Source organism: Macrobrachium nipponense, chromosome 10 (genome assembly GCF_015104395.2).
Source record: "Macrobrachium nipponense isolate FS-2020 chromosome 10, ASM1510439v2, whole genome shotgun sequence".
Lineage (NCBI taxonomy): Eukaryota > Metazoa > Arthropoda > Malacostraca > Decapoda > Palaemonidae > Macrobrachium > Macrobrachium nipponense.
Window position 1 is genome coordinate 98,881,004 of NC_087204.1, and position 27,973 is coordinate 98,908,976.

A 27,973-nucleotide genomic window follows, 5' to 3' on the forward strand; every position below is an offset into this window, starting at 1 on the left:
TATTATGTGGGTTTATGCGTGGTTGGTGACCTTGGATAGTGGATAAGGGGTGTTAGACTGCAGTGACCTTGTTGAGTTTTAGTTGGAATAAGAATCTTCTTGACGGTGACTTTTGAAAGGTAACTTGCTAGGATGTGTTACCTTTCGTGATCGTTCCTGATGGAATTCATATAATGTTTAGTAGATTCATTGGTGAATTTTTCCTTGAAAATAAATGAGGAAATAAAAAATAACGTTCTGCTAGACTTTCCCAGTGAGGTCAGTAATCTCATAGCCTTTCGACTTTGAGTTAAAAAAAAGTATTTGAACTTTTTTTTTTTTTCTACTAGATTTTCCTAATAAAATTAGTAATCTAATTTTTTTATTGCAATTTTTCGTGTTTTTGTATTTGTATGTTTGTTATTTTCCCCACAATTTTATTTCTGATTGTTTTCTAATCGGTTTTTATTGAGTCATACCAACATATAAATTCTGCTAATTAAAGAACCCCATAGGAAATTTGTCCTTAGTTATTAATCCCGACACATATTGTATACCCTCAGCAGAAATGATTTCAGAAGCTCATAAACGCGAATGTTTATTTATATGTCCAAAGTCTCTTTCTCAGTCTGCATGACAAACATTTGGCCGACAAACAACCCCCTCCCCCACCCCAACCCCCAATCCGCTTTTGTTGACATATCGAAATGGGAAGGAGGCATAAGACGCGAGGATCTGTTTGAGGTGTTCCTCAATGCCTCGAGACTGAGGTTGAGACGTATCGAGATCGAGAGCGACAATGCGACTGAGGTCTAGACCGAGACCGAGGTCAAGACCGAGAAAGAGACCGAAATCGAGACCGAGATTGAGGTCGGCAGGGACCGAGATCAAGACCTCGGGTATTTTAAATGCAACCCGACATCAAATACATTCTCGGTTTAATCAAGTAACTCTACTAATTGTTAACTTGTGTATTGTTAGTTGTGGGTTGGGAGGTATAAGGGTGTGGGGGCTGGGGGCTTGGCCGGAATTCGCCGAGTAAACCGCGGTTAGTGAAGCCTGTAGAGTAGGCGATAAGGAGGTGAGGAGGGGGTGAGAGGAGGAGGAGCATTAGGAGGAGGTAGATGGGAGGATGATATAGAAAGGAAAAAGAAACCTTTGTTGGATAGAATAAGGAATTTGATTGCTAAGAGTGATTTCAAAGATAAGGCGGAAGGGAAAGGTAGTTGGGAATGGATCAATATATAGTAAGGGTAATAGGGAAGTTGAAGAGAGAGAGAGAGAGAGAGAGAGAGAGAGAAGAGAGAGAGAGAGAGATGGAAAGGATTAAGGAGGGCAGGTGGACTACAAGAGCATATGAATTTGTTAATGCCCAAACGAGGGGAGAAGGAGGAACAAGAAGATTACTGAGGAGGAAGTTGTGGAAGAGGATAATGTAAAGGATAAAGAGGGAATAATGAAGAATAAGAACAACAGTCTCCCGAAGGCCGAGGGGAAGTAATGAAGAATACGAAGGACTATAATCGTGTGTATATATCCTTCACAGACTAAGAGACTAGTGCGCTTCCCCGACATGAACTGAAACTAGTAAACCTTTTCTGCCCCTTTCCCTCTACTTCACTAACCTTTCCCTCCACTACCCTCTCCTCCCCTTCCCTCCACTTCCCTTCCCTTCTCTCGCCTTTCCCTCCACTTCCCTTCCCTTCCCTTCCCTCCCCTCCCCTCCTCTCCCTTTGTCTCCCCTTCCCTCCGCAACTCTCCCCTTGTCTCCCCTTCCCTCCCCTCCATTTCCCTCCCCTTCCCTCTCACTTTCCCTCCATTTCCCTCCACTTCCCTCCCCTTTCCCTCCACTTCCCTCTCCCTTTCCCTCCTCTCCCCTCCACATCCCTCCCCCTTCCCTCCTTCTGCGGCAGTCAGAAGTGGCCGCGACGATAATGATTCGTGTGAAGGGAGTTAATTGGCATTTGAAATCAATCACCCTGCCTGACGTCGCGAAGTAAGTAGAGTGACATCCACGTGATGTGAGTTGATTAGATGGAGTGTGTGTACTGCTGGAGGAGGAGGGGGAGGAGGAGGAGGAGGTGACGCGAGAAAGAGTGAGAGAGTGAGGGCCGGGCAATGTCAACTTGATGGATTCAAATTGCCGTCGCATGACAGATGGTAATTGCTGGTAATTGCTCCCTAATGCGAAGGATTGCTTTCCTGGCTGCTGCTTGAGCCGTAGCGACTTCCGCAGCCGAGTGTTTGCGCAAGCATCGAACTCGAGTTGGGTCGTACTTGGCACTGCGTGTGTCTGTGTGTGATTGAAGTGTTGGAATTAGCTATCAGGAACAGCTATGTTGACGCATTATGAAAGGATATTATCCAGATTCCGTTGGGGTTGCGGGGGATTGATTGTGGCGGCGTTAGTGCCATCACTGCATTTCAAGTGGTGCACTGTAGGCGTTACTCAAGTTTCTTTTCGGTCCCTGTCTGCAACCTCTTTTAATTATTTAACTGTAACTCCATTCATATTCTCGTTCTTCCATCTTGATTTTCGAAGCCCTGTAACAATTGTTTCATAGTGCAACTGCTTTGAGGTTTTCCTCCTGTTACACTTCTCAAACCTTCTCACTGTCAATTTCTGTTTCGGCGCTGCAGTTCATCGTCTTGGAGAGAGCCAGAATTATTGTTTACTTTTGTTTTGTATTTATTTGAAATCAATTTTTAGAGTTTGATAAAGAAAATATCTGTCTCATGACTGGTATAAAATGAACCGGAATATAAGAACATGTATATATGATTGATGCAGAAGTCAATTCCGTGGTAAAAAGTCAGTAATAAAGAACAGTCTTCAAAACTATAGATATTAACAAGTGACTGCTGGAAACATACGAAGTGTTTATAAGTTTCCCGCTCAACACTGTCAGAACAATGAATAAAATTTAAGCTGTAGTGGTAAATGTGTATGAGCTCATGTTATGATGTAATGTATTTAATTATGTATGATATAGAATATATGTTTATATATGTCGGTATATACATACATACATACATACATACATACTTATACTTACTTCTCAGAGACCAATGAAACCAACCGGTATTAATAGAATATTAACGTTTTATATATTTCGTGATTGAGTTATTCATATAAACTTTACGTCACATTTATGTCAAAATATAATTTATTTTCAGAAGGATTCCGCTTTCAATATTTCCTGCGATACACGTGAAAAGATCAAAATTCTCTCTCTCTCTCTCTCTCTCTCTCTCTCTCTCTCTCTCTCTCTCTCTCTCTCTTTCTAAAATGCATAGATGGAATCGTAAATTCCCATTTTTGGAAACTTGTATGTAGGAAATCATGATAACAAATTTTTTGGGGAAATGTATGAAAATTTTTTAATTTTTTATTTTTTTATTTTGGTCTTTTCGAGAAACGCGCAAAAACTCTTATCATTTCATCATTCAGAAACGTACAAACACACAACAAAAAATAATGCTATTAACTCAATCTTATCGAGGAATATCTTATTCGGGTCACTCTTTTCTGTCATAGAAGTAAATACGTTCAACGGTATACTTTTTTTTTCGAGACTAGGCTTTACCTGGTAACCGGTTTTAAAAAACTTTCCTGGTGGTTTCGTACGTGAGAGAGAGAGAGAGAGAGAGAGAGAGAGAGAGAGAGAGAGAGAGAGAGAGAGAGAGAGAGATAAAGAAAATTAAGTGTCGAAGTATTGAAGATTGTAAACTTTTGTAACATAGTCAAAATGTGCACTGCATACAATAATTATATAATACTATATATATATATATATATATATATATATATATATATATATATATATATATATATATATATTATATGAATCATATCCAATCCGGAATTAGTATAAAATGTCCTTTCATATCTAATTCGGTCTACCTCGTAATTAATGCATTTTCATATGTTAATCGAAGGGGAATTTTTTGTTGGTTCCATGGTTCACGCTTGTGAGCTGACGAATTTCTTATCGACTAAAAAATTCCTTTTCTGTTAACATATATGAAAATGTATTAGTTCCGAGGTAGAGCGAATTGGATATAAAAGGACATTTATAGCTCGATATAGTATATGTACAGTTGGACACAGGTTTCCCTGGTACACCTTCTTGAGGGACTTCGAAAAATTATATGGTAACAGTGTTTACTGAGGGGGATGGGGGGAGGACTCTTCCTCTCTTAGCAAGAGTTCCACCAATAAGCTCTGGAATTCTTTCAGTGGGAGGAGTCATTAGGTATGGTTGGAGAAACACACACACACACGGAGTAAAAAAAAAAAAAAAAAGAAATCTGAGCAGGGTATATCGCTGTAACTAAGATTACTGTCTCACTTTTAATATAAGTTTGTTTATTAAGATTCCATTTAACTTTCGTCTAAGTCGTTATCTTACCACCGTGTCTGTTATTATATATCGGTCATATTCATTACGCAATACTTAAAATTGATCAAAATTTTAGAGTTATATTGGTATTGGAGAGAATCACGAACATCATAACAGGATATTTTAACCTTATCACGTAAGCCAAGTTTATAGTATCGGAGGCAGTGCGTTTCCTACCAATAATATAATACGAAGCTATACAGAGAAAAGCAACAGCACATCATTGAACATACCCAAACACTCAGTGAACGTGTTGAAAGTGTCCGACACCTTAGCTCCTCTCTCTCTCTATCTCTCTCTCTCACTCTCTCTCTCTCTCTCTCTCTCTCTCTCTCTCATATTAGCTACTTTAAAGTGACATGTCATCTAGAAATACCACTGCGCTAAGTATTCAGTGTTGATATGTCATTAACACCCTTTAATCTTGACTAATCTTATATATGCATATATATTTTTTCGGGGAGCGGGGGGAGTGGTGTCGGGGGGATAGAGTTCTTGTTGTTAAGCCGTCTTACAGGTTTTGGAATTCTAAAATGTAATTCAAACTGACAAGCTTCTTGCTTTTGCTGTACCGATGTCCTCAGCCTGGCTTTGCTACAACTGAAATGGGTGGGGCTAGGGGTGAGGTGGGCCTGTTGCGACCCCGATGAGTGGACGAAGTACTAGATATGCTCGTGGATAGAGTGTATGTTTTCTTGTTTATCTTTAATGCCTGCGTGTTTTTAGTGTTTATCCTAATATTATATAGTACTGTAGATTTTCTGAATACAACATTTACAAGAAGAAGGATTGGGTTAAACTCACTCTCTCTTGTAAATACATTAGAATGAAAAAGAGAGAGAGAGAGAGAGAGAGAGAGAGAGAGAGAGAGAGAGAGAGAGACTAGACGTTACTGAGGAATCAAAATGAAACTACTAGGGACAGAGCAAATTCCACAACGTGTAATGGAAAGTGAAGAAGGACTCCCAAACTTGGTGCAAACTTTTAACCATTCCCATATGGTAAACTTAATTCGTTTGCCAATGATAAACAATTGTTGATATTCAGAGGTTTCATGTATTCATGGTTGAGTTTGTATTCCCTCTTGAATATACTGTAGAGGTTATTCCCTACACGCCGTTCATTACAATAATTATTACATGATATAGATAAACATATCTACTTGGCTTATATTTTCTAATATATTGATTGTGATACATGTTTCAATGTCATACGGACAGAAATTCCTTTCGCTCTTATCATCATTCTTGTGAGGATAAGAGACAGACGTCTCTATTGTTAAACAGCCCCTTCAGTCATTTACCTTTCCATTGTGGAAAGAGCTATTTGGAGAAATGAGTTTTGATCTATTGTCCTAGGGTTCTCTTTTTAGATAATTTTTTAAGAAAAAATCAGGATAGCGAAATTCCCTTTAGATTATGAACTCCTTTAAAATATCAAATTCACCTTTCTAATAAATAAATTATAATAACCATGACCTGGAGCTAAACGATATGCATAGGTCTGTTTACGATTTTTTTTTACATCATACGACATGGAAGTTCAGCGGAAGCCATGGGGTAATCCCAATATACACACTAAATTTTTACATTTATTTTTAATATTAGTGAGAAGTCCAGCCACCTTCCTTCTAGATCACCTCTTGCAATCTGTTAGGCATAGAAGATTCGTGGTTTCTGACGATCTGTGGTTGGTTGTGGAAGAGTTTCCATTGTGTTCCCAGAGGTTCATAAGTTGATCTGGTCTCCTCTTCCCTCTCAGGCTCCCAACATTTTACCAAATTAGCCTAAATATTTTTAGTGAGGTTCATGTCTGTATCCTTACTTGGCCAGTCAAGCAACTGCAGATCCTCTCGACCTTGAAACCATTCCTGGACTATTCTGGCCGTATGGATGGGGCAGCGGTCGTGAATGAAAATGACTGGAGCAGGTGGGGAGGAATAATTCCGCTGTTGAAGTGAAAGAAGTTAGAAATCCTGAAGAATTTCAATGTATTTTTTACCAGTGAGCCTCCACTCAATCCTGGTGATATCATCCATATAATGTAAGAAGATCCAGCCCCACACGTTTACTGTGACATGCCCATTCCTGGTCACCTCGTAAATTTCTTCTGTAGTATCTGAAAGGAAAAAATCTAATTTTTAACAATTCACGCTTTGCTTTTCGTAATAAGAAAATAATTCTATATCGTTTGGGGAAATAAAATGCTAAGTAACAACCCTTGCAATAAGTTAAGAATGTTTATTCATCTGCAAAAATTAATACTTATAATAGCATTAACTTTGATCTGCAACAGTCCGTTATGATATATTCTTTAATTCAGTAAACAGGCTGTACTCTATATTATAAGTTTGCCTACGTGATTATTCATAACATTAATAATGTATTCGCTTAATGCCTGAAAGCTGGCCATAGTAGAACTAATGGGGGGTTTTCAATGAAGAATTTTTATTTTCACACTTCTCGTGGCAATATAATTCAATTAGAGGAAAATACATGGTTATTGACAAAATTATTATCTTTTGATTATAATATTACCCTTGCTTATAATTATTATAGTCTGACTGTTAATAATGATTTTAGAAACTCACCTTATATTACTCAGTCTTCAGTTATGTATTCTGCCGTGACTTCTGCTAGTAAAAGACCTTTCGTCACTGCATACGACTCGAGACCAAAATTCCATATCCTCCCCCACAAACCGTTGAACGAAGGCAAGCCTATCAGCACGATGCCGAGAAATTCCTTCTTGGCAAGAATTCTATGAGGTATTCCTGCCTCATGCAGACGTCTTCGCACCATCATAGCCTAAACATTTAATCCCAGACGTTCACAAATAGCAATAGTATTGGTAAAAGGATCTTCTTAGGCTGCTCGTCGAATGTCGTCGTTATCCTCAAGGGTGGTCATTCGTGGTGGAGGTCTTCGAACTGAAATACGTAATTAACATGCAGATACCTAGATAATCAAGATTAATTATAGCCTGTTTTTACTTATGGGAACGCTATTTGGTATTCTGGGAAGTAAAGAGAAAGAATCACTATTAGAGTTCAATAGGACCAAGGCAACTGTAATTTAGGTTTCATAATTTCATGGGCTTATAAGGTTTATAGTTTAAAAAATAAATAAATAAATGAAATAAATAAATGCTATCCAAAGTCGGTCAATTTCCCAGTCTAAGCTTGCCTCCTTTATTTACTGTTGTAGGGGAGATATCAAGACGCTGTGCAACAGCACCTATTGAAAGCCCACTTTCTCGTAGGGCGACGATCTGCGCCCGGAGACACAAACAATATGTTGCTGTTCATTTGGAGACTATAACGAATACTACTAGCAGAGGACAGAAGCCCTATCAAAATTTATACACCACCTCAGTCTAGCCATGATTGGGTGACAAACTTGTTAGCGTGTAATAGCAGTGATATCGTTATCACCGAACAAAGTGATATATTAAATCACACGATTACTGGGACTGATTGATTGATTGGCTGTTACTGGCATTGCAACATCTCAGGTCATTACTGTCATTGTTAATTGTCTGTTTGAAACACTGTTTACTAAAGGTGGTGCTGTTCCTCTCTTAACGTGAGTTCTACTAATCAGCTTTCGAGCTGTTTTAGTGTATAAGAGGTTGGAGGAGGCAAACTTGTAATAAGTATTAATCCTCATAGATGAATAAACATTATCCTAATGCAGGGGTTGTTACTTAGCATTACATTTCCCCAAACGATATATCATTATTTTCCCTTTTACGGAAAGCAATGCGTAAATTGTAAAAAAAATTAGATTGTTTTCCTTCAGATACCACCAAGGAAACATCTACTAAGTGGCCAGTAGTGGCTTGTAACCATAAACGTGTGGGCCTGGATTTCCTTACATGGTATATGTGATATCACCAAGACTGAAGGGTTTCACCAGTGAAAAATACGTTAAAATTCTTTAGGATTTCTTCCTCCCTTCACTTCATCAGCGGAATTATCCCTTTCCACCTAGTCCCGTCATTTTCATTCATGACGGCTGCCAGAATAGTCCAGGAATGGTTTCAAGGTCGAGAGGATTTGAATTGGTTGCCTGGCCAAATAAGGGTGCAGAACCACATAGATCCCGAGAAAGGTAAAGTCCATTTATTAAAGATTGAACAATTCACAGGTGCCCCGAGAGAAGCCGAAGTGTAGTGGAAAAATCACTGAATTTCTAATCAGTTTTCTCCCCTGTATGCATAATTTTTTTTTTTTTTTTTTTTTTTTTTTCCATTATTTTTATGTTCATCTATTTCGTATGAAGTAGCTACTGTCGCATATCTTATGTAATATAAGCTGGTTAGGGGTAATTACGTTTGCTTTATGTCTATTACAATTAGAATCATAATTACCTGACCTGTTATCGAATTACAATTACAACTTCAATAATACTGAAATACAAAACTTAAATATTGGAAAAAATTTTCACAAAACTTTTTGCACAAAAAAGGAGTAAATGGAATACAAATTTTTTTTTTTAGAATTGGTAGCTGGCTTGTTAAGATTCTCCCTTAATAATATAATAAATAAATTGGGTAGCGACTCAAAACATCTCTCTGTTGCATTTGGTTAAGATGAATTTACGAAAAGTAAGAGGGCTGCTCTAGGATAACAATTTCAAATAAAGTACTTTATTATTTGAACTTTTCAGTTACAATTACAATTACCATTAAGTATAAACAAAAAACAACCGCAATTACTGTTAACTTCAAAACGTATAATTAAAAACATTTCAGATATAAGGTAATGTTTATTTGTAATTGGTAAAGCTCTCTTACTGTGGGTTTCACAGACAGTGCAGTCAAGTTTTTGGTCAATAACACTGTAATGAAGACTGGTATCAGTACGAGATTTTCCTATAATTTTTCGGTATAATCAAGGCTTTAACTCAAATGAATGTCCGGTAAAAATGCTCAATTTTTATTTGTAACACATAGAGCAACTGTAACTAGTTACCTATTCAAACCAATCTGTAGGCAATTGGCGGCTCTCTCTTTGCTAAAAAAAAAAAAAAAAGTTGAAAAGTTGCGTGACAAACGGATTTCTGCTACCAAGCCGACAGTTATGTTCCTAGGCGGCCATCTCTTCTTCACCTTCGTAATACAAGCATATGGCTGAGTCCAAATGAAGATTGCGAAGGAGGTAACCAAACACAAGTATAACAGTAGCTTTACCATCAATCACAGTATCTATCGTTCTGCTACTCCACCATACATGCAGATATCTCTCACTCTAATAATTATAATCATTTACTCCTTACCCAAGTCAATAGTCACTAAAGAAAGAAAAACCAATTTGACCTCAAGATGAAAATAGTAATAGCTACTACTAAGGCTGCTGCTGCTGATGCTAAGAATAATAGTAAGAAAACTGGTTATTATTATTAATAATTAATTATTATTGTTCCCTTGTTTTTTGCACATTTTTTCCGTATCTGAACTATACCGTACCGTACTTTGGTAAAATTGTCGTTGCGTAATTCCGTACCGTACACATATGCTAAATATCAACCGTGCCGTACCGTACCGTAATGCCAGCCTTGCTGGCAGGTAAGAACCGAGTGAAACGTTAGATATAAACAATATTGTAAATTATTATTATTAGATTAGATAGATGGAAAGATAAAAAAAAAATCGTACAAAATATACTTAAACTGAAGTAACATTCAAAAAGAGAGAGAGAGAGAGAGAGAGAGAGAGAGAGAGAGAGAGAGAGGAGAGAGGGGGGAGGAGAGGTGAGGGAAGGAATAGGAAGGGGGTGGAAATGGGGGTGGAGGGAGAGGGTAGGCGAATTTTTTTTATACTGTTGTGTCATATCCATTTCTGGCTAATCGAGCCTTTTGCCTCTTCGTACAGGACAAGTGTCTATTCTTTATAATTTGTGATTCATGATACTCTTATAAATTACGGTACTGGTGTAGTACACTATAGCAAAATCTCGTACGTATACGAATCTTAGTTACAGAGAAATAGGTTAGAGAATTCGCGAATACTTTTACCGAGCTCATTTTACGAAGCAGTGCTCAACGAGTATTCAGTTCTCAATGTAATTATTAACGGGAACAATAATTATATGAGCATATTATATTTAACAGTAGTATCTTTATTTCATACCATGGTGATTATGATCCCTATTGGCTAATCCTACAATCAAGGAACGATATAATGATATATGAATCATGGTATTGTTTTACTCGACTCGAAACAGTCTGAATCCCAACGGAGGTGAGGTCGTCAGCAGGATTTTTAAATGGGTTAGACTTCATAACCACTCACATTGAATCGAAGGGACACAAATCTGGCGCTGCAAGGACGAATTGTCACTTTATGCGACAATAGCTTCTCGATACGAGCCATTGAACGTGATGTTGGTGTGTCCCCCACCAGGGTACAGTCGTGGATAAGAAGGTGGAAGGAGAGTGGGAACTTGAACGACTTGCGTAAGTTGTTAATGCTGAATGATTGGTGGATATGTTACATTGTTCATGGTTATATAATCTTGCTTATTTGATATGAAAGTTTCTTTCTTAAATGTATTTCTTCTCGCTATTATAATTTTGGTTAGACTACAGATATCCACAGCCATTCCAACACCACAGTAATATTTCAGGTGCACCTCCATAATTCCACACCGGTGGGTGGTTGGCCCTTGCCGACCAACAAAGTTAGATAGCTCGATTTGAGTGTCTCGGTAAAATTAATTGCCTATAATAAGAGAATTTATTTTATTTTTTGTGCCCACCCCGTCACAGTCATTGTGTGTCTTTGATAGCTATAGTTTATTTATTAAATGTCATTTCAGTGATGGCTCTTAGGTAATGATTTACAGCTTTAATAAACCACGCCAACCAAATTGAGAATATTATGGATATATGTAATCTCGTTCTATTTGATATGCTTTTGAAACCAAAAAATATACAGCCATGTTTACTAAATTATGATCAATCCATCGAGTACAAAATTCGAAGAATCTAGAATTGATTGCGATGTTATATAAATTATAAGTTAAACATTTAAGATAATATGTTCTCTTAGCTAGGCCAGGTGGTCCACGGAAAACCACCCCAGCTGAGGATGACGCCATTATCAGGGCCGCTCGAGAGCAACCCTTAACCAACGCTGAGGCCATTCATGAAGACCTTGGATTAGAAGTGTCATCGATGACAGTACGACGCAGACTCCACGCTGCTGGGATTCATCACAGAACTCCAGCAACGAAGGAGCTCTTGACGGAGCAACATAAGGCGGGAAGGCTTGATTTTGCCCAACGTCATGCTGATAAGGGTTTGGACTTTTGGTGCAGGGTCATCTTTACTAACGAGAAGTGCTTCTCGTCCACATCGCATGGGAAGCTGCATTGTTGGCGAACAAATAGAACTCGGTATGATAAGGAAAATCGTTACTTGCATCAATTATCAATTGCATTCTTCTTTATATTAATTATTAATCTTCAGATTTTGTTCCACGGAAGTGGACTGTCAAAATATACAAATGGAGTAACATAGATAAGAGTGCTATTTCTGAGATAAATATTAGGTAAGGGACAGTGGCATCATTTGCTCTTTTTCCTCAAATGTAATATATTAAATAAATAATTACACAATAGAATTCTTTCAGCGTTGTTCATCACTGAGAATTTAAATTCTCCAAAGGTATATATATATATATATATATATATATATATATATATATATATATATATATATGTGTGTGATTTATATTATACACCCCCATTTTTTTCTCTCGTTCAGATATGAATCCCGTAACATCGTTGAGGTGGTTCGATCTGGCCATGTCACCTGCAACGTATGGGGCTGGGTGTGTCTGCATGGTATGGGTGATATGTTCCGTATCGAGGGACGATTTACAGCAGCTAAGTATGTTGAGCTACTGCAAACCACCTTCTTGCCTTCGTTACGAGAGAGGAATTTTCCCTTCCCACCAGGGCCCATCCTGTTCACACTGCTCAAGTTGTTCAAGAGTGGTTTGCCAGACAGGATAACCTGCTTCTTCTTGAATGGCCGAGCAAAGGAGCAGATATGAATGTGATTGAACACGTGTGGGCCCAGATGGTGAACACATGGAAAATGGAACATGAGAGAACAACACAGCAACTCATGGCTCACATCAACTCTCAGTGGAAAATTTGTAGACGAGACCGCAGCAAATTTTCAATCTTGTTCATTCGATGCCCGACAGATTGAGGGAAGTGACAGAGAGAGGGTGGATGGTCAAGGTATTAGATTGTATAATATAAATGTTATATTTTTTGTAATAGGACCTAAAATGTTCTCATTTTGTTCTCACTAGTTATTTGAATATATGTTTTAATAAACATAATTCACAACAAGTTTTATTATAACCATGATATTCTTGATATAATGTTTGAAGTATCTGCAAAAAAAAATGGCATAATGCCTCCATACAATATTGAGAGTATTGCAGTAAACTTTCCTTACTCCGGCCCCACATGTTTTTGATGTCTTCCTAAACACCGTTTCTTGTTAACAGCATTGAATTATAGAACTGAATGACTCGCTGAGCACTGTTATCATACAGTGAGGTCAGTAACAGTATTGGCAAATTGCCTCAAGGCCCGTCCACACAGCCGAGCTTTGCTCTACGAACTTTGTTCGATGTGACGTCAGAAGCGGAGAAAATGCGGCAAAGTTCTGACTTTTCCCGCTGTTTCTCCGCTTCTGACGTCACATCGGACAAAGTTCGTCGACCAAAGCTCGACCGTGTGGACGGGGCCTTACCTGTATACTTTGTTCTCTGTGGTGTAGCCGATACAGATGTGATACTTCGCCACTTATTTTCGCTTATTAGCTTCTTGAAGTCTACTAAAATAGTTTCCATTATTTGAAATGTAATGCTTTATGTCCTACTGATATTTTCAATGTATCTTTGGTGTAAAACCTAAGTTATATGAACAAGAGTAAAAATGTGGCATATTTTTTGGCCGTCGTTGACGTTTCTGAGTATAGGGGTCATATGCTCTGTGAGACATTTTAAAAGGTAACTGTCAATTTAGTAGATGATACTCTCTTTATGTCAGCCACTGTAAGGAAAGCCCAAATGACTTCACCTATCACCTGAGGTCAACGAAATATATAGTCTATGATATATCAGTGCATACATAATTTTAGAAAAAACAACAGTTAACCCTTAAAATGTCAACCACGTCATATGACGTGTTGCAGAAGTCGTCCCACACATGTTGTTTACGTCATGTGACGTTCTTAAGTTTTTAATTTTGTGCGCCTTCATAGCATATTGTATTGATATTGGTTCTGTACTTCTTAGTGCCTTATTAGAGGTCTTGCTGGCCGTTTGCACTGCTCGTCTTCCATTTGTATGAACTGCGCGGGGGAGGAGAGGTAAGGGTGGCCTAGGAGGTTGTCAGAAACGTCAAACCAGCTAATCCTGTGTGGCAAAGGATTAGTGGCGATAATTTTTTGCCGCACACCTTCGATTTTGATGATAGTATATCAGGAATAAAGTTTTTTTATTCTAATTTTAATAATTCGAAAATGGAACTGACTGTAGAGAGATCCAATCGTTAATTTCATGTTATGAAATGGGGTAATATATCAAGCAAACACTCAAGTGAACAAGAGTTTCTGACATTACAGTATCAGAGAGGAGAAATTTCTTTGCTTTGGTTATGATTAAGGGTATTGTCAGGAAGGGCAATCTTCGATATTATTGAGTCACTGATCCTCTCCTGAATACACTAATGACATATCAGATCTGCATACTGAGCGCAGGGGTTTTTCTTATCACTAAGTTAGCTAGTATAGCTGAGAGAGAGAGAGATATAAGTTAGCTAGTATAAGAGAGAGAGGAGAGAGAGAGAGAGAGAGGAAACGCACTGCAACCAATGCTGTAAACTTGGCTTACGTGATAAGGTTAAAATATCCTGTTATGATGTTCGTGATTTTCGGCAATACCAATATAACTTTAAAATGTTGATCAATTTTAAGTATTGTGTAATGAATATGACCGATATATGCTAATAGACACGGTTGTAAGATAACGTCTTGGCCGAAAGTTAAATGGAACCTTAATAAACTATCTTATATTACAAGTGAGACAACAATCTTCATTACAACGATATAAACTGCTCAGATTATTTTTACTCCGTGCGTGTGTGTGTGTGACTTTCTCTCCAACCATTCCTAATAACTCCGCCCACCAAACGAACTCCAGAACTTATTGGTGGAACTCTTGTTAGCAGAGAAGGGGTTCTCCCCCACCCCCTATCTCCCTCAGTAAACACTGTTACCATGTAATTTTTTCGTAAGTCTTCCGCAAGAAACGGTGGTAAAACCAGGGAAACCTGTGTCCAACTGTAAACCATATATATACATATATATATATATATATATATATATATATATATATATAATATATATATATATATATACACTATAATGTGTATATTTATAATATCTGTATGTGTTCTTTATATTTATGTAGAATCAGTTATTTCGAAAAATAGAAGTTTGGATTTTATTAGCGACGACTTTTTGAAGTTTCTTTTAATTCAATCCTTTATGCATATTTTGTGTACATGCAGTTCGTCATTTTATTGATTAATAACTTCTTTTTTTTCGTTTCTGGTGTGTTTCTTATTAACTAACAGAAACCTTGTCACGATTTTAAAACCTTATCCTTTTGGAACGCCAAGATGACCTATTTGGCCGAGTGCCTGGTACACCGTAATTTTTTTTTCTTTTTTTATTGTTATCGTACATTCCGTCAGCCAAACAATTTTGCCTAAGGTTCGCGGGTGGGGTTGGGCGGGAGGGGGGGTGGTGGGGATAGGATAAAAAAGACAGACAAACACGAGAGAGCAACCTTCTTTTTTAACGCCATCTTACGCCAGAAGGGGATTAATAAATCACGCATGGGTGAAAGAGGATGAGACAGTGAAATTTCCCTGTGCTAAACGGATGACGATATGATGGAAGCTTAAACGTGATATGTTGGCCCTGCTCTTTCTTGCCAAAATCGTGATGATGATGATGATGATGACATAAGCTTCCTATTTTTTGCGAGAGAGAGAGAGAGAGAGAGAAGAGAGAAAGAGAGAGAGATTTGAGCGATAATAAGCCTTAGTAAGGTACGACCGGCATGACTTTTATTAGGAATTATTACGGCGTTTATGAAAAAAAAAGAATAGGCTTCTCTCGGTCCATGGATGATTAAATTACACCATTCTTTCTTCGACCGTAAAAAAAAGGGGGGGGGGGGGCTAACATTAACATTCATAATTCTGAATCTGCTCTCTCTCTCTCTCTCTCTCTCTCTCTCTCTCTCTCTCTCTCTCAAGTCTTTGCTTTCAGTTTGTTGGAACTTATATAAACTTATATATAGCATAACGTTTTATATATTTCGTGATTGAGTTATTCATATAAACTTACATATAAACAATGCACATTTGTTCGGACATATTTATTGCATTGGTAACCTTTTACTGTTTTTTTCATCCGAGTTCTTTGTGGATTTGTTTTGCACCTATCGTCATCAATTAATCTTTCGCGTCTTCTTAATGCTTACAGTATTTCTCTTATGTGTTGCTGTTTTCATTAATTGTTCAAGTTTATCGTGGCAATGTGTACCGTAAAATGAGGTCGTTCTTTGCCATGGTAGTTTTTAAAGAATATCTTTTGCAGTTTCTTGCTATGTCTTAATTTTTGAAGAATATTTTGTGCTGTTTCTTGTTATGTATATTGTTTTTAAAGAATATCTTTTGCAGTTTCTTGCTATGTCTTAATTTTTGAAGAATATTTTGTGCTGTTTCTTGTTATGTATTGGTTTTTAAAGAATATTTTGTGCGGTTTCTTGCTTTGTCTTAATTTTTAAAGAATATTTTGTGCTGCTCCTTCTTTTGTCTTAATTTTTAAAGAATATTTTGTACTGTGTCTTGCTATGTATTAGTTTTTAAAGGATATTTTCTACTAGTTTTTAAAGGATATTTTGTGCTACTTTTTGATATGTCGCAATTTTTAAAGAATATTTCTTGCTATGTCTTAATTTTTAAAGAATATTTTGTGCTGTTTCTTGCTATGTCTATTTCTAAAGAATATTTTGTGCCATTTCTTGCTATGTATTAGTTTTGTGAAGAATAATTTGTGCTATTTCTTGCTATGTCTTAATATTTAAAGAATATTTTGTGCTGTTTCTTGCTATGTATTATTTTTTTAAAGAATATTTTGTGCTATTTCTTGCTATGTCTTAATATTTAAAGAATATTTTGTGCTGTTTCTTGCTATGACTTAGTTTTAAGGAATATTTTATCGCATCCTTCTTGCCATATCTTAGAGTTTCAAGAATATATTATCTGTTTTTTCTTGCCATATCTTAGTTTTAAGACATTTTTAAATATTTTTAAATATTTTTTTATGTCTTTTTCATCGTCTGGCGTTTGAAATTATGATTCATCAGTATTTTGACAGTTTCTCATCATGGGGTGCATATTTGTACCTCCCGCCGATGAAACAGACTTTGATTATCCTTAGTTATTTTAGTGTTAATGATTTTACTGCGTAAAGATGGCAAGGGTTTTTGACTACCAGGTGTTACGACACTTATTAATGAGCTTTGGGTAATAGCTGCATGCCTGTTAACGTACATCAGGTGATAAAACACGTTTTAACGACCTTTGGATTATAGCTCACGTGTTATCCCGGATGCTGCCTGTACTTGGGGAAAATGTTTGAAGAATGGAATTTTGAAATACAAAAAATATTTTAGTTGTTTTTTTTGGGGGGAGGGGGTTAATCCCGGTCGCCTAGATCTCGTAGGCGGAAGGGTAATTTGTCGATGCACCTTCAATTCAGTAAGTAGTGTATACAATAACTTTTCATGTTGAATTACAATCTTTTGGTTCACAAGAATTTTACTTATTTTTTATATTTCATTTATTTATTTATTTATTTAGTTATTTATTTATTTATTTATTTATTTATTTATTCATTCGTTTATTTATTTATTGTAAAGAGAGATACGTAAGCGTTCTTTCAGAGCCAGAGACGGGGATGGTACTTGTACTTTAGCATTACTGCTACAACTTATTTCGTTAAACTGTAATACTGCTATAAATAGTTTTTTTTCATAGGCATTGCGTCTATAACTTGCTCTCTTAAGCTATTCATAACTATCATAAGTTATTTTTTAACGAACTGATAGTGTCTTTACACGAATATTATATCCAGCACATGTTTTGCTTTGTAGGCATTATATTTCTCTCTCTCTCTCTCTCTCCTCTCTCTCTCTCGTCTCTCTCTCTCTCTCTCTCTCTCTCTCTCTATATATATATATATAATATATATATATATATATATATATATATAAATAAATATATTATATATATATATATATATTTTATATATATAAAATTTTCACTGGTAAACAATGGTAGGCTCTATTCCGTACGTCAGTTATTGTGACAAATGAGTTTATTAGGAAATATATCCTTTCTGCCTTACAGAAAGTAATTAAGAACATCAACTCGTAAGGGATCCCTGTCGTAATATTTCTAAATAAGTGTATAAGTAAATACTTCCTTAACAGCTTGTGGAAAAGTAATAAAAGGAGTTGAAGTCGTCAGGGATTACAGTCGTGTTATTTCAGTAATACCATAATATTTTATCCGGCGTCATACCCCACCAGTAAATGAAACGTTTCTGTTTTGTTTTGCGGGCGAGGCGCAGATGGTTCCAAACGGTCATTGCCGAAACTTTTTCGCTCTAATTACGAAAACATCATAAAAAAGTCAAACGAATAATTATGACCGCCCGTTTTTCACCTCATTGTTACCGTGTGACCAGGCAGAGTTTCACAATTAGCGATGTGGAATCTGATTTGCTTTTTTATTATAGATCATATATTAAGTATTGTGTATATAACAGGAAATCCCGAATTTTGTTTGAAAATTATGGCCCCCCCCCCCCCCCGCCGCTCTCTCTCTCTCTCTCTCTCTCGCGTCTCCCTCTCCTCTCCTCTTCTCTCTCTCTCTCTCTCTTTAGTAAATGATAAGGACTTTTTTTCTCTCTCCCTCTCTTTAGTAAATGATAAAGAAATTTTATCCCTTTTTCTTTCTTTAGTAAATGCTAGGAAATTTCTCTCTCTCTCTCTCTCTCTCTCTCTCTCTCTCTCTCTCTCTCTCTCTCTCTCCAGAGAACCTTATCTCTGAGCAGCCCTTATAATAATATCCTCTCCGTCTTCCTGCTCTTCCAGCTCCTCCTCCTCCTCCTCCTCCTCCTCCTCCAACCAGCCGTAACTTTCTCCGGTTTGCCTCCAACTTTTAAAAATCAGCCATATTGGGAAGCCCACTCGACAGATTTATAAGAATTCCTGTATACGATTATGAGCATTCTTTTGTTATTGTTGCTGTTGAGGTTGACAACAGACCCCTCTCGTCTCTCTCTCTCTCTCTCTCTCTCTCTCTCTCTCTCTCACAGTTTTACTTTCTGTGTTTTCTTCTCAGTTCTTTCATCTTGCTTATTTTCGTCTGTCTGTTTGTCTCAAGCACAGAATCCTTTGTTAATCTTTATTTATGTTTGTAAAACAACAGCAGAATTATTATTTTTAAGCTTTTACTTTTTTTTATTACCTCGAATTCTGCTTTAGTCTCCGCAATCCCCCCCCACTACGGCAACCCCCCCCCCCCCCCCCCCCCCCCCCACTATGCCTGACCATCTGCCAATATCTCTCGCATCCCCGCCCCTTCCTACCTACTCCAATGCCCTGTTTACCGATACCAATACCTCTCATTCTTTCCTTTCCCACCCCCCTTCCCCCGTTCCCCTTCCCTACATAACGGCCTCCCACTCGAAGGCTCTTTCTTCTTCTTCGTCTTCTTCTTCTTCTTCTACTGCCTTTTCTCTCTCTCTCTCTCTCTCTTTTCTTCTCGGGTAACTCGCAGATAGGGTTTACGGGATTCACAATATCTGGGGTGACTTTTAAAGAGCTATCTATCGAGGCAAGGGATTCGTTCATGTGACCTTTTCTCTCGCTCCAAATGGCCCCCCACCCCCCTCTCCCCTCAACAATTCGGGGAACCGCTGTTGCTACTTGATATGGACCCGTCGCCTGGGCTATAGATGCTGTTCGGATGCCAACTGAGGGGGAGGTCGTCTATATAATATATTTTTGTTTTCTTGGGAATTTTTGGATTATTGTTTTTCTTTTTCTTGGAGTTTTTCGTTCTTTTTTTTTCTTTTTTTCCCGTGCTTTTCTTCGGGTCTTCGTTCAGACGTTTTTTCATAATCTATAATTTTTTTTATAATTATAATTAATGATTTTATAATTATAATTATTTTATAATTATGCTATAATTGTAATAATTTCATAATTATAATTGTTTTATAATTATAATGTTATAATTGTAATAATTTCAGAATCATAATTATTTCATAATTATAATTATTTTATAGTTATAATTATTTTACTTTCACTAGATTAACTTTGTGAATGTTATAGTGTCTTGATGCCGTTATTTCTGTTATGATTTATGAATGAAAACTTCCACTTCGAGTCTCATATATATTAGATACATTATCTTTCTTTTTAATGGTTTGGTCTACTTCTGTACTTAGGAAAACTTGAGGGTTTATTTGATTTATTTTATCTAGGTAAGTTATTTTAATGCTTTTACACGGAAACGAGGCTTCAAGTTGAGGGGTGTAACTTATTTGAGTGATATCGCAACTTGCAAGATTGAACGATACATTTTTTCTTGGTATTAGTGGAGAAATGAAATGTGAATAATTTAAACATAATTACATTCAAGTCCCACTTCCATATATCAGTCGGCATCGTTATGCTATAGTATATTTTTATATATAAAATGTACATCTATACACAATAGAACCTATATAAATATTATAATATATATATATATATATATATATATATATATATATATATATGTATATATGTGTATATATTATATATTTATATATATATATAATATATATATATATATATATATATATATTATATATATATATGTGTGTGTGTGTGTGTGTGTGTGTGTGTGTATATGTGTGTATATATTATATATATATATATATATATATATATATATATATATATATATATATATATATATATATTGTGTGCGTGTATGTGTGTTTGTTTGTATGTAATATGTGTATTTGTAAAAATATATAATACGAGCATTTTCTTGTGTTCTCTAAATGTATTTACGTACATTTTATTATTACTATACAACAAGAAATACATTGCCAAAACTTCGCTACCATTCACTTGTTGCCAAACCCCATCCCCCACAAGCACTCACCTCTGATAACTTATCAGTGCACAATTTCTTTTTGTGGGGGAGGCGATGTGATGCTCTTTTCGCCCTTCCTTCTCTCCGAGGGACGGAGAGAAGCTCCTAGACTCCTTCAGGTACCTCTTAACTCTCCTCAAATAGGATTAAGCGCGTCAGGTATTAAAGGTTTCTTTTCCTCATTTTTCTCTCTTTACGGGATTTCATCCCTTTGCCGCTACAAAGCGCCTGCTTTATTAGGGCCCAGATTAAGCTTGATTGCCCCCCTCCCCCCCTTACGCGCCTTGACGCGCTTGCGCACTGGCTTTCACTTTTTTATTTTATTTATTTTTTTTTTTTTTGCACGCGGTGGGGCGTGGGTAATATACAAACAGGCGCGGTCATACATACATACATACATACACGGGTATGGTATGTACATATATGTGTGTGTTCTTGTGTGTGTGCACGTCACGCATTCCTGTACGAGGAGTTTTTCTGCACAGGTTCTCATCCTTGATTCAGGAGGTAATACATGACTACTGTGGCAGTAGTTGTTTGTTTTTCTATGGAGCCCTTCCTTGTTTTGGGAAATGGATTATATATTATTATATATATATATATATATATATATATAATATATATATGATATATATATATATATATATATATATATATATATATATATATGTAGAGAGAGAGAGAGAGAGAGAGAGAGAGAGAGAGAGAAAGAGATAGATATATACACCATATAAGCATATACATAATATACGCTGTAAGTTTTATGCCCACTAAGTTCATCCTTATTCAGCATTTGCAGTACCGTTGAGACAATAACCACTGAATAATTCTTGTGTGTGTGCGTGCGTGCGCGTGTGTTTGTGAGCCTGAGGGTATTGCTCACTCAACGGTTTCTAACTCATTTGTTTGCAGTTATTTTATACCAGTGTATATTTGTATATCGGATTCAAAAGCAATTTGTTCTCAAAGATCATCGGGTAGCTCTCCTTCATTGGCTAAAAGCTCTCTCTCTCTCTCTCTCTCTCTCTCTCTCTCTCTCTCTCTCTCTCTCTCTCTGTTCCTACCCAAGAAAGGAGTATGAAGAGTTGTAACCTTGCAATCTTTCAGTATCTGGAAATTTAACGCCAATGTATCTTCGATGTATAGCTCTATATTTAAAACAAACATTCGAGCACCTAGCCTTCCAAATTGTACTATCCTGCATCTGCATATGCCGTTTCTATGTGCACCTTCCGTAGCCGCTGCTCCTCTGGGCAGAGGCAGGCCACCAGACATGCTGAGAAGGCATGAATATGTAAGATCACAGCCTCGGCTTACACCTCCTAACCTCTCTCTCTCTCTCTCTCTCTCTCTCTCTCTCTCTCTCTCGTGAACCCTCTCTACTACCTCCTCCCCGTGGTGGTGTGTCAGGGGATGAATGAATTGCTCATATTAATTCATAGGATGGCTTGATCAATAGGGAATGGGTATTTCAGTGAAGTCTCTCCTGCTTGTTTGGGTAGTACGCTCTGTAGCTAATCAAATGTTAGTGTTTTGTCTCTGCAGGTGTTGGTCTTTGTACATGCTTAGGACGTATTTTAGGTTTCCCGTAAAAATAAAGCTGCTGAGATGGTTTTGTCCGTCCGTCCGTACTTTTCCTGTCCGCCCTAAGATCTTAAAAACAACGCAGGCTAGAGGGCTATAAATTGTTATGTTTATCATCCACCCTCCAATTATCTAACATGCTAAACTGCAGCCCTGTAGCCTCGGTACTTTGCGTTTTATTTAAGGTTAAAATTAGCCATAATCGTGCGTCTGGCAACGATATTGGATAAGCTAGCACCAGACCGTCCTTACAGACCTTACAGACCTTACATCTGTTCGGGTTGCCCCAGGTCCCTCAGTGTGAGGCACCTCTAATGTCTACCAGAGAGTTGCTAGTACATCTTCCGGTATATTTTGCATCTTCCAATCTTGGATGGTCTGGGATGCAGTTTTAGATATTTGTCGAGCTTATTCTTAAACACATCTACGCTCACTCCTGATATATTCCTCAGATGAGCTGGCAACGCATTGAATAGACGCTGCATTATCGATGCTGGTGCGTAGTGGATTAATGTCCTGTGTGCTTTCCTTATTTTTCCTGGTATAGTTTTGGGCACTATTAACTACCTCTGCTTGCTCTTTCTGATATTTTTAGTTCCATGATATTTTCTGCTATTCCTTCTATCTGTTTTTCCATGCCTGAATTATCATGTAGCGTTCTCTTCTCCTTTCTAGATATATAATTTTAAGAATTGTAGTCTTTCCCAGTAGTCTAGGTCCTTAACTTCTTCTATTCTAGCTGTAAAGGACCTTTGTACACTCTCTATTTGTGCAATATCCTTTTGATAGTGTGGGTACCATATCATATTGAAATATTCAAGTGGACTACGAACATATGTTTTATAAAGCATAATCATGTGTTCAGCTTTTCTTGTTTTGAAGTGCCGTAACAACATTCCCATTTTTGCTTTACATTTTGCCAACAGAGTTGCTATTTGATCATTGCATAACATGGTTCCTATTCATCATCACACCAAGGTCTTTAACTGCTTCCTTATTTGTGATGGTCTCATTATTAGGTCCCATATATGCATATAGCTTTCTTCTCTGTCTCCATAATTTATTGATTCAAATTTATCAGAGTTAAATACCATCCTATTTACCTCTGCCCAATCATATACTTTGTTAAGGTCTCTTTGTAGAGCGTTCCTATCTTCACACAAGTAATTTCTCTACTTATTCTTGTCAGTCTGCGAAACTACTCACTACCGAATCCTTCACATTATTGTCTATGTCTTCAATCATATAACAAACAGTATTGCAGCTAACACCGTACCTTGCGGCACACCGGATATTACCTTGACTTCATCCGATTCTCGTCGTTTGCAATAACTATCTGTTTTCTGTTGTGTAAAAAATTCTTTTAACTCATCTTCTTACTTTATCCACGTATATTGTGTTTTCTAATTTTCTTCGCTAATATATTATGGTCTACTTTATCAAAAGCTTTTGCAAAGTCTAAATAAAACCACATCTGTTTCATTTCCGCTTTTCATATTTTTGAATATGTTCTCATGGTGGACTAACAGTTGGGTTTGTGTACTTTTTCCGGGTACGAAACCATGTGTGCCTTATTAAACAAATTATTTTTTATTAAATGTTTCATAATATTTTCTTCATTACCCTTTCATACACTTTCATAATATGTGATGTAGACTCACAGGCCTATAATTACTTGCCTCTAGTCTTGATCCACTTTTGAAAGTAGGGGTAATATATGCTAATTTGTGCTCATCATAAATCTTGCCTGTATCTACACTTTGTCTTAATAATATTGCAAGTGGCTTTGCGATAGAATGAACTACTTTCTTTAACAAAATAGCAGGAATTGTCCATCAGGCCCTGCAGCAGCTCCATTTTTAATTTCATTAATAGCCTGCACAATATCAGCTTCATTAATATCTATGTCATCTAAATATTAACTATTTTCATCCCTTACTTCTATATCATTATCTTCATTATCTATTCTAGGGTGAATTCTCTCTTATATCGTTCTGCCAGTATGTTGCAAATTTCCTTTTTTTCATTCGTTAATCTCCCTTCAATTCTCAGAGGGACCTATTTCTATTCTTCTTTTATTCATCTCTTCGCATATGAGTATAATAGCTTGGGGGTTTTGCTTGATATTTAATAGGGTTTTTTTTTCTTCCAAGTCCCGTTTTTCATTTTCTTTTGATTGTATAATCTTTTGTTCTGCATTTTCTATCTTACTTTTTAGTTCTATAACTTTCCATGCATTTTTTTCTTTTGCAAGACCTTTTTTCCACTTTCTGATTTTCTGGAACAAGATCCTTCTGTCTCTTGGTATGCATGAATAAGTGTTTACTTTTCTTCTTCGGTATATATATTTTTCCACTATTTTCTCCAATATTTTATATAATATCTCCGTATTTACCCTTATGTCATCACTTACGAAAATGTATCCCAATCTTTGTTTAATTCTTCATTAATTTCTGACCATTTATATTTTTACTGTAGAAGTTGTATTTTCCATATCCTTCCCACTTTTTCATTTCTTGCTTATCTCTATTTTCACTTGCTTTGGAATGAAGCTGTTAATTCTATGACATTATGGTCTGAAATAAATTCGCATTATAAACTATTATTTCTTTAACATAATTCATCTCGTTCACAAATACTAGGTCTAAAGTATTTCCTTTCTTGTTGGCAGGTGATTTATTTGTTGAATGTTGTATTCTAGTAGCATATCTAATAGCTTTTCAAATTGCCTCTTATCTTCTGCACTACTATTACTCTCTTTTTTATATGTATAAGTACACACAATCTCCTATTCGTTCTTTCCATTCTACGAAAGGAAAGTTGAAGTCACCAGATAGGAGAATAGTCCAGTCCTTGTGATTTCTACATATCATCCATCCAATTTTTCAATTATTAAGTCAAACTCTTTAGTATTAGGAGGTCTATATATTACTATGTTCATCAATTTTTCAGATTCAAATTCTACCGCTATTAGTTCACATTCTGAGTTACTATATTTCTCATATATTTTTCCTTGTTTTTTGTCTTTCCCATATATTGCGGTTCCTCCTTGATTCCTATTTTTTCTATCTATCTATAAGTTTGGAACCCTTTTATTTGATCATCCTTCCCATCTCTGGAATACGCAGGTTTCACTTATATTCATTATATCTATTTTCTTTCATTTTGGGTTAGTTTCTTCTAAGTACTCTATTTTTCTTTTTGAGGTTACTCGTAACTAAACCCTGCGCATTCATCACTATGATGGTTTGCGTGTTTTCTCCTTCATTTAATACTGGTAGTAATAAGGATTTTCCCCATGTCTCTTTCCTGTTTCTGGTATGTTGTTCTTTTTTTCATTTCCAGAAATTCTGACATTAAAAAATCCAACTTTTTCCATAATATTTGATCTTCCTTCATCATAATTATTCATTTTGTGTCTGAATCTGCAATTTTCTCCGTTTCTGCAATATCCTCTTGCATAATAAATACAGTTATTATCTCTTGAGTAGAATTTCGGAGCTGATGCTTTGAAATTTTTTGCTGACACCTCTGCATATCTCATTGGTGGTTTGCTTTTCTCTTTTACCTGATATTCTTGATTTCTCTCTTTATTTGTTTCTTTCTTATTTTGGATTTTATTACTTGGTTGGTTATTTATTTGATTATGATTCATGGCTACAGGGTGCATATATTTGCATTTTTTGTCGAACTTACATCCTTTTCCTTCTTTTAGGTTTTTACATATTTTTTGATGCAGATCTCTGCAATCATCCCCATATCCATCTAAGTATGCACATTTACCATATATTTCATAGTTTTGACATATCTTAGGATGTTTGTAGTAACATCTTTCTCCAAATCTGCAATTCCCTCTTTTCAAAGGTTGCAGATTTTGTCTTTCTTGTCTATATTTTCCTCTTTCCCGTCATTGTATAGATCTGGGTAGAGCCTCTTCGGGATTTGTTCTTTTCTGTTGTCATATCGTAATTTATTTCTTCGTAGGTATGCTGCTTTATTGCCTCATATGTAGTATCAATGAGTATCTCTGCATCCATACTTTTATCTTGTTCTTTTGTTTTTCCTTATTTTTTTCTGTCATTTCATTTTTGTTTACTTCTCTTCCGTTTTCCTCCTTCTTCTTTTCTTCTTCTTCTTCCTCTTTCCTCTTCTTCTTCATCCTCAACTATTTGTACATTCAATCTTGATTTAATAACATTGTCTATCCCATGATAGACATGTTGAACAAAAAATTCTTGTATCTTTTCTCAAATCTTGTATTACCTCAGCACACATGTGGATGGGTCGGAATGTTGCATGCAGCACATTTTCTGATTAGGTTTTGGTGGATTGACTATGCTATACCAAACCTTACACAGTTTGCATGCTTTTCGGCATTCTTTTTTCTTTTCCTAATGCATCAATTAGGATATTCACAAGATTCACCTTATTCATTTTCTTTGTCGGAATATGTTGGTTTATGTATATTTTTGTTTCTTTATGAGTCTCTTGACCACTTGGATTTTATTTGGAACTTCTTCCATTATTTTCAAGATATTTTCATTAGATTTGTTCCAGTTGAAGATTATATCTTCTAATATATCTATGAATGCTTTTTGTGGATCTTTTTGGTTAGGACTGTTTTGCTGATTTCATAGATGAGAATGCCAGTTCCCTTCCTGCTACCTCATCGTATTGCGAATCTGCTAGACACGCCAAATTAACGCCACCTCTTCCCGCAGTTGGAACTTACTGCCATCTTGTTCTGATTTAGTATATACACTTGATAAACTAACTTAGAAGACGCTTTATCCTACTATTTTCACACTAATCTTATCACCGATAGTTCACGAACACTTCTAGATATTTCTCAAATTCTAGTCGTATGTTTAAACTTGTGATATCTGTTGATTAATCTGACTTCACGCGGGTACGACTCACCAAGCAAGATGGCTACTTACGAGAAGGTTAGTTTCATGGGCACGGCTCATACAGTATTACTGAGACAACCGAAAGATAGAAACTATTTTTCGGTGGCCTGTACAGAAACTCGATTGCGCCGAAGAAACTAAGGCATGTTTTTGTTTTTTTACTTATGAGGTGATCTTAAATTTATTAATTTATGAGACAGATATGGTTCTATTATTGTCAGCTGAATAATTGTAAAGCTTATTAGATGATATATTGATGCGCTAATGCGTGTATATTTATTTTATTATATCCGTCTTGCTCTGTGGCCTTTCATTGCTGGTTATTTCTAGGCTCACAAGAAATTGAACTCATAGTTTTATAGTTTCACACATCGTTTCTCCGTTGACTTTTGCATTGGATTATGAACGTGGTAGTTGGAGATGTGGTGGGTCGTGGCTTTTAAGAGCCAGCCGTTATTAGAGGAAATGGCACGTAATTTAATTCAACTCACTCACGTTCTTATATATATATATATTTATATATATATATATATATATATATATATATATATATAATATATATATATATATATATATATATATATATATGTGTGTGTGTGTGTGTGTGTGTGTATTTATGTATGTATGTATTGAATTGAATTGATCCTACATTCCAATTGCAAGCCATATACATTAGATAAATACATATATACATTTCTTTACCAAGGACTTTACAGAGAATATTGCATAAATAGTCATACCTTTATAAAGTACAATTTCACATTTATTAAAAA

At 36.3% G+C, this 27,973-nt stretch overlaps 1 long non-coding RNA gene across 2 annotated transcripts in view; it reads right to left on the reverse strand.

Annotated features, from left to right (window-relative positions):
- LOC135224196 (uncharacterized) overlaps positions 1-27,973 on the reverse strand; it is a 262,116-nt gene that overhangs the window by 174,753 nt on the left and 59,390 nt on the right. The window contains exons 2-3 of one of the 2 annotated variants that reach the window (XR_010316675.1): positions 6,973-7,311; positions 6,207-6,500 (exon numbers count right to left, since the gene is read on the reverse strand). The exons of the other annotated variant lie outside the window; for it this stretch is intronic. This is a non-coding gene — a long non-coding RNA (uncharacterized LOC135224196). The remainder of the gene's footprint in view (positions 1-6,206; positions 6,501-6,972; positions 7,312-27,973) is intronic. 2 annotated transcript variants of the gene reach the window in all.